Consider the following 9,958-nt stretch of genomic DNA (forward strand, 5'->3'; position numbering starts at 1 on the left):
AGCCTACGTTCAACATACGACTTGTGAAGCTCGAGCTTAATATCAAATCGAGCAATTAGTCTTCGAAGCTCGAAACGAGCACCGAAAACTAGGGAGCATATGTTGTGTGTGATTTTTCCATTAAGCTTAGAGAAGTCAGAGTTCCGTGAGGTTATAGTTCGACCTGCAATTAGCTCGGCTCAACACTTATCCGACCCAACATAAATTCGTCAAGTTATAGGTTGACCCAACATAAGCTAGTCGTGACCAATCTTGACAGTTGTTCAAGCAAATCACGAATAAGCTCAAATCCGAGATATTTCAGAAGAGATCAAATCAACAGCAATAATGGTGAGATCTTAGCGCTTAATCGCGAGAATATCGAAGTTGCATTTCAATCTTAATTGTAATTCCTTTAGTTTCACGATTTCCTTTGTAAAAAACTTGTATATAAACCCCTTCCAACGATGGAAGAAGGGTTTGCAAATTGTTTCAGACATTAGACTATTTTCTTGTAAGCTCTCTAAGCAAATAAGAAAAATAGCGAACGCATGCTCAAGATTCAAACTGGCCGAACCACTTTAAAAACCTTTTATGTTCGTCACTTTATTGTTTTATATTCATTGCATTGCTACTTATCTTTAATCACGCATGCATCAGTTCCCGTTCCACCAAGGTTAATCGAATCACTCTAGTTGGTGTAATTCTTGCATCAACACTAAGAAACCATATCTTTTTTTGGAGGTGTCGTAAGTTACCTCACATGGTAAATTAGGCCACATTTGTACCATTTATAATACACAATAATTTGATTTAAACAAAAAAAAAAAAAATGCAAGGGAGGTGCTGATGAGTCAAGGGGTGGTGGTGGTAGGAGGGGTTGTTGTTGCTAGAATCAGCTGAAATCTGGCATAGAACATTCGAGTGACGCGGCTACTGTTGTGGGTTTTGTTGGGGGGAGCAAGGACGTGATGATGGTGGGATCGGGGAGGTTCGACAGTGCCGAAATCAAGCCAATTTGGCCAAAGAACGGTAGTCGCGCGATGAGAAAGTGAGTTATGGGAAACAGCACAATCCGGTTGAAATGTTGGTTAATTAACCGTATGCCGTTATTTATAACAGACTTTTGACCATCATGCCCTTCTTCACAATGAAATTTACTAACAGATATGTACTATGGTGAGTAGTGAAGTTGTATTTTGAAACTTTTTGGATGAGACCGTGTCATTAGGCCAAACCTTGAGTGAGAAAAAGTTGATTACTCTTTTTACTATTCACGAAGATAAACCCCACATTCCATCTTGAATATTCTTGTACGAATTACAATAATGGGTGTAGAATAAAGTTAAAGTTAGCAATTTTCAATAAACATGCGCGGGTGTTACCCAAGATAGCATAGAAATGCACATGGAAACTATTAAAGTTGTAGTATGATTATAGTATGAACATTGTTAAAATAAAAATAAACGAACTTACCTTTAAAGATTATATTATGAATTGTATCATGCATGACAACTTTGTAAGATCTAGATGTGATTATATAAATGGGCCACAAAGGCAAGCCCATCTGACTACATGCACGTGCAACCAACAAAATCTAATTATATATAAATACAATACACTACAAAACTGCATAAACGCATAAGAGTCAATCACAAAGGAATCAAAAACTGTACATACCACCAAGAGCGTCATAATATTCCACTTTTAAAACTCCAGAAACAACAAGAAATAACGAAGGCCAATGCAAGTAAGGGATCTGCGTTTCTGCAATTGAAGTCCAGCCAGCTTCTTTTAACTTATTTAATTTTTTTTTTTTTTTTTTTTTTTAAGAGTTAACCACTTTTTCCCACCAAAATAGTGGTTTAATGACACTTTTTCGCCCACCGACTTTTAAAATACCATCTTACTACTCAAATTTATAATTTGGGGATGAACACAGAGCAATCTCATTCTAAACTATTGAGGCTTTTGAAAAGGAGAGGTCGATAAGTATTTTGGTGATAAAAGGTTAGATTTTGGTAGGTGAGATTGATCAGAATTTGACTGGAGGAGGGTTGTACAAACCCTAATCGTTCGATTGCCAGCGATTGATGGGGTTGATAGAAGTAGAGTTTGGTGAGTGATGATTAGAGAATGGAATAGTGGTAGTGTGAGGTTGCAATGATGTCGAAATCGAAAATGGAATACAAAATTTAGGTAGAAAAATGATATTTTAAAAAATCTGTGGGTGAAAAAATATCATTAAGCTATTATTTCATTTTGGATGGGAAAAAGTCGTTTACTCTTTTTTTTTTTTTTTTTTTTAACTTTAAAATTGAGATTACAAGTTTACAACATCGGTGACAGTAGAACAGCGGGCACTAACAAGTTTCTTCTTTGAACTCATAAACGCATTGACGTGAACTAATATTTGTAATGTCAATTCGAATGGTCCAAAGCCGAACATCACTATTTGCAAACTGAATGCAATTTTTTTTTTTTTTTTAAATGTATGATTAATAATGAAAGTTAATATTGATTGACCTGATATAAAAAAGAAAAAGAGAATCTAACATAATTTTCCGATTCGAGTTTCCTTGATGGTAAAAAACAAGAGTGGATCTATACGGTCTTCCGGTTCGATTCTTTTTTATTATAAAAACAAGAGAATGATCTAACATGGTCTTCCGAGTTCGAACCCCACAACTCCTAATAGGGATTACTATTGAGCTCTTACCTGATTGGTAGTTTTAGGGTCCTAAGAAATTAGTTAAAGTACGCACATTTGTCTAAACACTCTTGATCATTCAAGATAAGGTCTTAGGAGATTAGTTGAAGTATGCACAAACTAGTCCGGACATCCCTGGTCCTTTAAAAAAAAAAAAGAGTTAAATATTATTTTTTAAAAAATAGAAAAATAGAAAACAGAGTAGAATACATAGGGTGCCTACTCTATTGGGTGGTACATAAATCGGACACTTGCACGTCCCTAAAGACCGGCAAATTTTTTCCGAACATTTGATTCTTATTGATGGTTACCTAACAGCAAAGAGTGGTCCTTAGGACCACTGCATGTATTGTTGCACTCTATCACAAACCAAAATGACCCTATTGTTTGTAGATAATTGGTTTCTTGGTCGGATCGATATGTTAATTTTCTCATTCAACTTTCGTCTTCTTCATTACTTACTTTTTTAGTCATTCCTCACTTTCTTTCACGAGACAAAGTCTAGCCCACATGACGTTGATGGATGACTGCTTCTGCTTCATCTCCTGTTTTTGATTTTATCTCTTTCTTTGGATGTTCGACTCCTTTTACCATTTTCATTTAGTGTTCATGTTGAAATATATAGCTAGTAGTTCAATTCAATGAACCTGGTGGCCGAAAGAAATGGCAAGATTCAAAGCGAGAGTGACACACACCCAATACTGCAACAGTTGAAGTCACTAAAGAGAGACCAAATCGTGGAAGAATGCCGACTAACCTAATTAATAAAATAATATCAGTCAAAAAGTCTTCTGTGACAATATGAATTGCAAGTATGACTCTAAGTTTGTTTCAGACAGAAAAGATTTTCCATTGAAAACAACCGTCCATTTTGATCATCGTCGTCATCGTCATCGTCATCATCACTATCACAATATATATAGATACACATGAAATGGCGCAATCTCTTGCGCAAGCACCAACTTATTGACGGAGGAGGAGTTGGGTAGACTTTAGAAGCTCTTGAGTTGCTTTCAGCCAATAACAAACTGCCCAAACCAGTGGGATACATATCTTTTTCTCCTCCGTTTAAAAAAAAAAAAGAAAAAAAAAAAAAAAAAAGTGAATTGGAAACTTGGAAAGTTCCTTTCTTTGACTTGATCTTTCTCGAGAATGGCATTTTCTTTCTAGTGACTTCTGACTAATGTTTGGGAAAGCGATATTTCTAATGGGAAACCAAATCTCGCCATGCTTTTAAACTGTATATAATATGCTTTTATTTCTTAGATATATTCATTTGATGATTCTATGTTCTAAAACCACTCACACAAATATAATATTCCCCTTTTCATTATTGGGGCCAAAAAGAATTTCAAAGGCAGCTATGGCATTTGTCTTTGGACGGTTATCATTTGTCAATGCTTTTCAGTTTTCCTCATAAATTATTACTTTAGGGCGCGCAGGTCTTTGGTCATAGTAAATCTCCATTTAGTTTATATTCCGAAAATTAATTTAATGAATAATCAAGGAAACATATCCAAACAAACAAGATAGGGTTACGGAAATGGTGTTATTTTGTTTACAAACATGTTCCGTCTGGAGGGTCCAAAATCAGTCAAGGTTATCTGCAGAAATGCATACATAAAAATCCCTTCACGTGAACTTATATTTAATATGCAGGACAGAGTTGACACTAAATAAACCCTACTACATGTGCACAAGATATCTGTAATGTCACTGTTTAATTGATTCATTTGACAATTACCAATGATATATGTTATGTCTGAAAAAGTAAGGCTGATGCAGAGTCTTGTCAGTATGGGATGGCCAGAACTTGGGAAAGTCCTGCGACCGTTCATGCGCACCCACGTCGCATAATGATGTAAGTGGCACGCTCCTGTCAGTACAATGGATGAGTGTCAGGCTAGCAAATGGTTGGAAATCGTCAATGTGTCCAATCCTTGCATAAGTCGAGGAAATCACTCGGGCAGGTGAGCAATGAGACACAGAGAAGGATTTGCATGGTATCCACCCACTTGCAGAATTAATAATCATTACCTTGATTTATCCCACTATAAATAGAGGTATTCTCTCTCATTTGCAGGATTAGCTAATTTCACTCTAGAATAGCTTACTCTCTCTCTCTCTCTCTCTCTCTCTCTCTCTCGCCTTGGTATTCTCTAAGCTGTAACTCAATTCGCTTAATGCGACTTGACCTTATTCATTAATACAATACCAATGGACGTAAGATTTGCATTTGAGCATCCGAACCACTTTAAACATTACTTCTCACCCTTTATTAAATTCAATACTCTCATATCACGTGTGACTTCTAATTCTTTTTAGCATTTCTCACGTGCGAATAGTTGGTGTCAAATTCTAGCATCAACAATATATATAGTGTTGAGTCATCTTGGCAAAAGAGAGAGTAGAGTGAGCTTGGCTTTGGTTTCGAAAAAATAAGTAGGTCAAAATATATGGATAGTGTTGATGCGATAATTTGTATCAACCAAAGATACCCAACTGGTCCTAGAGGAGACCAAGCAAGATGTGCGTTTGGTAACCAACAAGACCGCTAAAGCGACATAATAAAGTAAAGAACGTAAGAGATTTTATAGTGGTTCGGCGGTATAGAAATTAAACCTACATTCATTGTCATTTTATTGTTGAGGGGTGTTACAAGGTTGAATGAGGTTACAAAAAGGGGAGTTTGTGAGGTGAACAGAAGACATTTATTCCTCGTTATTTATCCATTCTTAACTCTTTTTAAAAGATAACTATATTTTCCTCTTGAGCTTTACTAGTGCTGGAATCGTCCTTTGAAAAGGAGGTTGTCTGCTCCTTTTACACTCAGCACGTCTGATGACAATGATTAAGAGTGAGTGTTACAGGGTTGCTTGCATGCATAATCCTCCTAATTAGGATTTGAGTCAGTAATTCTTATGCTTGTGATAGACCGAGCCATGCTAATGGTAGCTTAACCCATACTTATGACAATAATTACCTTATGAAGGAAGCCAAGCGCCAATGGGACGACACGTAGGAGGATCCCGGTTGTCGGCTTTGATGTAGTTAGGGACATGCGGCACAAATCTGACCATCCAGGAATTGGGCACAACAGATAGGAATACCCGGCACCTGGAAACAATTCAACTGTTTTCGCTTTGTATATTCACATTTGTGCTTCCATTTAGGTAAAAGAGGTTCGTCCAAAACTATGTCGGCTACTTGTGAAGAATTGGGTTTACAAGCTGATTTGTGATGGTTCATTATTTTATTATCAAGTAAAACGAGACACCTGGAACATTCAACTGCTTTCGCTTTGTATATTCACTTTGTGCTTCCATTTAGGTAAAGAGTTCGCCAAAACTATGTCGGCTACTTGTGAAGAATTGGGTTTACAAGCTGATTTGTTGATGGTTCATTATTTTTTATCAAGTAAAACGAGACACCTTGGACTTAAGTGAAAAAAAGGATGGATGTTATTTGAGCTATGGGTTCAATTTGCAAACATTGAATTGACATATATATAGTTTTTTTTTTTTTTTTTTTTTATGACCAGGGGTTGTCCGGGCCACCTTACACACACCTCAACCTTTACTAATCTATCGATCCTGAAACTACCAACTGGGTAAGAGTTTTAATAACCACCCCTATTAGCAACCGTGGGGACTCGAACTCGGAATATCATATTAGATCCTCCTCTTGCTCTTTACTTTAGGACTCTAATTTGTTGTAAATATTAATATTAAAAGATTTTATAAAATTATGAAACTCGTATAGTAGTCAATAGATTAGAAGATAGAAGTAGCATGTGGGTGTATTAGAATGGCTATGAAATGGTGAGTCAAGAAAGGGTGGTGGTGAGAAGAGATGAGATGGTCAAACAAACTCTTCATGAGAGCGACTTTCGGTTGGGCTGGCTGCTCAATTTCAAATGAAAAAAGCTTTCCTTTCAGAGTCTATTCTCGCACTGTTTTATTTGTGTGGGGGCTGCCTTCCGTCAAAACCATGAGATTGTGACTGTGACATTAATCTCCCTCTTTTATATTAAGATTTCATTTGATTCACACTAACTTGGTAAAAATTGAACAATACTGTTAATATGTGAGATGAATTGATCAGATTGCCTTATATTAATATATTTCGAAAATTAGGTTAGTGGTGTTGTTTTCGAAACCAAGGGGGAAAGTGTTTCTTTTGCAATAGATTAAGGGGCCAACTTGTCATTCGGCCTGGATGTTGTGATATGTAAACTCTGATATCACCGATCTTCTCCACCCCACTAAACTTTTTCCGGTTCATTGTTATTCTTTTAGAAACTTTATAGAATTTGAATATTTTTACAATATTATCAAAGTATAATTATTATTCAATATTTAAAGGCTTTAAGGAATTTGACATAAGTGTAGAAAATAAACTGCATAACTAGTACAAGGTAGCTGAGGATTACATATGGATAGATAAGTGTATTTTTATTACACGGAAGAAATAAAATTAAATAAGGAAAGTACAGGCTATACATATATATATATATATATATATTCATCTATGCAAGTTGAGTGAACATATTAAAGGTTTGACAAACCCTAATTTTTGCTATATTGGGGAAATATGGTTTTGGTTTGACCGAACATTTTTCTCAAACTGCCCAAGCCTAAAATCACCAACTTGGACTTGTAGGCAGAGTATTTGTATTCACACCAAGTGAACTCCTTGTACAAGCATCTCTTTCTTTGAAACTAGGAGGGTAGGTGTTATCTTTTCATTTAAAGTGGCTCCCAAAATATATCATTGAATTCTTGATTCATTGTGTCAGCCAACACTCTATGCTTAACACTTTGGAATCTCCGTTGGTCAATACCTGCATCAAATCCAAACTCAAATTAGACCTTAAATAAACATTAAATAGAAAGATTGATATTAGATAGATACCCATTAAAGTTTTACCAGAAGTTTTCCAAAGGCAATGGTAAAAAAGTTTGAACATAAAGTTTACCACTCAAAATCATAGTATTTTGTCCATATTTGGGATGTTTTGGAAAACCAACTTCAAACAAGGAAAATAGATTTGATGTTGTCAATATTTGAAAAGGCACCAAAACCTTTTCAGGGTTGGAAAGAGAGAGATGGGAATGAAAATTGGAAGGATGGAGCTTGGTATTATATATATATTTGTTACCTGCAGAGCATCACCAACAAGATGAAAAAGGAAGAGTGATCTGGTGGACAGAAACCCAAGTGTCATCTCTTAAAACAAATTTGAAGTCCTGAAGTATTGTTAGATCTTAGTACAGAAATTATCTGAGGGTCTGTGTGTTCCCCAAACCCATCAAATTACTACCGTCTCAATGTTTGCAGTTCAGGACATGGTGGGGTAATGGTTTAGCCTGAAACACGAGTCACTTTTTTCATCTCTTATTAGCTTACTCACACATTCCTTGGCTCTATTCTTAGCCCATCAGCAGCTAATTCCGTACTTCGTATGCCATTTCTTCACTTCTGTTATGTACTTCCCACAGCACTCCTATGAAAAAAAACAACTGACATTATAATCAGGCTTTATATATAAGAAAGCAACTTTGCAGAATTTTACCGGAAAATTTGAGGGCTGTCTTTGAAAACGGCAAGAGTTTTTTTGGCAATTGATTTCAGGGTTGGTGTTGAGGAGGAGGTATTCAATCCAACCAACATCCCCATTGGGGCCAATTCTTTTGCTCCATAGCCTAAGGGTCAGAGGTCCAGCTTTGTCTTTCTCCGACTGAGAGAGGTTAAAGAACTTGACAGCTTGGGCTTCTAAATTGGCCATGAACTCCAATGGAACATCGTGATTATGAGCTTGAAGAACCACTATTCTTCACAGGCTTTTACTATAAGACTTGGCTTCAGGGTTTTTGATGTCTATAACTGAATTTCTGAGAATACGCACTTGAAGCTTGTATGTTTTGATTACAGAGAAATGTTCTAATGCGATTGGTGAAAGAACCCCCATGGTTTGGTTTGTTTGGTTTGGTTCTTTAAAACAAAACACAAACGAATACACAACAGAGAGAAAGAGAAATAGATAATGAAAAAGAGAGGAGAAGCGCAGAAGTGAGAATGGTGTGAAGAATTGAAGGGTTTAAATGGGCAAATGGGAGAGGCTTTTTTCTGAGAGAGGAGAGAGCAAGGGCGTTAGTCACAAAAGAAGCTTTGTGTGTCTGCTTGCATTTATGCTATCGAGCCCGAGGGCAGGGGGAAGAAATTGCTTCGATTTTCCTTTTTAGTTAATATTTTGTAAGAATTAAATTTAATCAAAAAATAAAAATCTAACACTGGCATTCCGATAAATTATATTAACGTTGCTCTCGTGGGGTCTCATTGTCTCTTGCCTATTGGGATGTCCTGTATATGTTCTCATGACTATAAAATTTTAACCTATCATCATCAACTCATCGAAAATTTAAATTTTACCATAAAGTTCATTCGATCCCACTAGATGGGTTTATTAAAAAGCTTTTTATTTCATTTAACACTAAGGAAAAAATATAGGTTAAATGTTTATTTTTTTTATGAGCAAGGTGTCGAGACCAGCTTGGCATACCTCAATATCTATTGCCCCTGAAGTTAAGATTGAATAAGCCTCTAGTGGTCACCCTATTTACAGGCTGAGGTAATCGATTCTCAACTAATCTTTGGGACCCTAAAGTTAACATCCAGTAAGCCTTCAGTAGCCACTCTTATAGTATTTGAGGTGGATTGACCCTAACTAACCCCCCCAAGACCTTGAAGTTAACAACTAGAAAGCCTCCAATGGTCACACTCTATTAGCAGTCAGGTGATCGACCTCAACTGCTCCCCCAAGACCAAAGTAGCGACTGGTAAGTTTCCAGTGGCCACTTCTATTAGGAGCACGAGGTGGATCGAACTCAAAACCTCTTCAGTAAATACACTTAAGAGTCCTGATTGATTGCTCAGCCAACCCAGTGGTGGTTAACTATGGGTTAAATTTTATTGATACCCAATAAGGAGAATCCCAATTTTTAAAAAATTTAAACTTGGCATCCAAGAATCAAAGTGTGGTAGACGTATTTGTTCATGATTTTAAGGATTTAGTTTATGGTAAAGGAGGAGTAAGTGAAAATGGGAATGGATGGGGTTGTAATGGGAAAGAGTGAGTAGTCTTGTCCACTGGTTGTGGGTCTTAAAGGCCAATCGGAATGATTAACAGCAATGTGTCCCTTCAATGGTGGTACATCTCTACTTCAAAGTGACTTCTATTGAGAATATTTAAATGAATTAATGATTATG

The 9,958-nt window shown here is 36.4% G+C and overlaps 1 pseudogene; it reads right to left on the minus strand.

The window, feature by feature from the left end:
- Positions 1 to 7,475: 7,475 nt before the first annotated feature.
- LOC116115585 lies at positions 7,476 to 8,660 on the minus strand (annotated as a pseudogene).
- Between the last annotated feature and the right edge of the window lie 1,298 nt (positions 8,661 to 9,958).

This window comes from Pistacia vera, unplaced genomic scaffold (genome assembly GCF_008641045.1).
Source record: "Pistacia vera cultivar Batoury unplaced genomic scaffold, PisVer_v2 Contig746, whole genome shotgun sequence".
In the NCBI taxonomy this organism is placed as follows: Eukaryota; Viridiplantae; Streptophyta; class Magnoliopsida; order Sapindales; family Anacardiaceae; genus Pistacia; species Pistacia vera.